Genomic DNA, 1,751 nt, shown 5'->3' with positions numbered 1-1,751 from the left:
TGGAGGCCATGAAGCAGCAGGAGGAGCCGCCCGAGAGAGGGAGCCACAGCGCCTGAGGGAGGACGTCCCCGGAGCCCGGCTTCCTGCGCCTCCCCGCGGCTCACGTGGTTCTAAGAGCTGCAGCCCCAGACCAGGCGGTCCTGGAAGGGCTGGAGAGGGCGTTCCTGCCTCCCCCTCCCTGCACGGCGCCCCTTTACAGCAGGCCCTGCACCCTCCCATTAGGCTGCACAGAGGGGGCCAGCTCTGTGGAGGGTACCTCCCCGCAGGGGCCACCGCCCTGCGTGCCTGGGGAGGCCCGGCTTCCCTCCGCCTGCTGCACTGCTGGGCCCCCATCCCACCCCCAGGAGGCGCCCGGCTCGGTGAGAGTCCACTTGAGGGACAGTGACCCGAGGGGCCGCACCTGTCCTCGTGCAGCCAGGCTGCCTTCTGCACGGCGCCTCCACCCTGCACTGTCCTGGTGTCCTGAGCAGCTCCTGGACCCGCGCCTGCTCCCCCCGACTCCTCGACTTTGTGCATAACAGGCTGATGTGCAACCGAATAAACCTGGTGGGCGGTGCTCTGTGTCAGCTGTTGGCCCTGCTCCCACCACCGCCCACAGAGGGCAGCAGCAGGCAGCCTGGCAGCGAGGGCGCCCCCAGATCCGGGCCCCCCGGAGGCAGGAACGAGCAGGAGGGAAGCAGAGCGCCCACAGGTTCCCTTGGGCCCAGAGTCGGTCACCAGGACGGTGAGAGGCCAAGTCCCAAAGCTGCGCCGGACCACGTGCAGGAAGGATGGGGCCGGACCTCGGTCTCCTGCCCACCCGCTGGCCCACGGGAGCGGCCTGGCTGCAGGCGCTGACCTGGTCACCTCTGGCGGGGCGAGCAGTGGGTGTGAAGGCGTATCCTCAGCCGCCTCTGTCCCTCAGAAGCTCGGCCCTTCAGCTTCAGTGGGGGTGCACCTGTCGTCTGGCCCGTGGGAGCCAAAGCCAGCAGACCCCCCTCCCCCCCCCGCTAGCAGGAGGTGGGCCTGTCCTCTCCTTTCTATTGTATTCTCTCATTTTTTAACAAATCCTAACCTGAGGGTATTTTTTATTGATTTTTAAAGAGGGAGGAGAGAGAGAAAACACATTGACATGAGAAACATCAATCGGATGCCTCCCATCGCACCCCAACCGGGATCAGCCAGCAACCTTTGGTGCAGGAGCTCGGCTCCAACCAGCTGAGCCACCAGCCAGGCTCTAGCTCCGAACCGTCGGGAGCCGCAGCCAGGTGACCGCGGTTCACACACACCCTGTTGGGCAGGCCCCACCACTGCCCTCCCTCTCCAAGATGGGGCCCTCCCTGCAGCTCTACCCCCTCTGGGTACCCCAACTTCAAGAGCCCCACGATGCCAGGTCTCCCCACACTCGGGCCTTTGGGCAACAGGGACCCCCTGAGCAGGGAGACGGGGGAGTGGCCAGTGGGCTCCTGGAGGCTTGAGTAGCAGCCACAGGCCAGCCTGGGGCCCAGCCGGGTGCAGAGCCTGGTGGGCCCGGGAGGGAGGTCCGTCCCTGGACACCAAGTGCAATGGGAACCTGAGTTCCACCCACGCCTCCCTGAGGCCCAGGGGGCCAGTTGCTGCGGGGGGGCACCCCTGAGGCAGGTCCGGGCCTCGGGAACCAGGACTCGGGCCCCAGCTCATGCTCCCCTCACGCTCTGGAGGGAACTCAGCCAGCCAGGGGCGGGGTGGGGCCGCCCCGGAATCCGCCTGCTGGACCACCTGCCCCCCCCAGG

General features: G+C 67.3%; 1 protein-coding gene across 1 annotated transcript in view; it reads left to right on the top strand.

Moving 5' to 3' along the window:
- Window positions 1–1,751, top strand: part of ALYREF (Aly/REF export factor) — a 13,261-nt gene that overhangs the window by 664 nt on the left and 10,846 nt on the right. The gene's annotated exons all lie outside the window — the stretch shown is intronic.

This window comes from Myotis brandtii, unplaced genomic scaffold (assembly GCF_000412655.1).
Source record: "Myotis brandtii unplaced genomic scaffold, ASM41265v1 scaffold797, whole genome shotgun sequence".
Classification (NCBI taxonomy): Eukaryota; Metazoa; Chordata; class Mammalia; order Chiroptera; family Vespertilionidae; genus Myotis; species Myotis brandtii.
The sequence above is the reverse complement of the archived record's forward strand: the minus strand, read 5'-3'. Positions and strand labels throughout refer to the sequence as shown.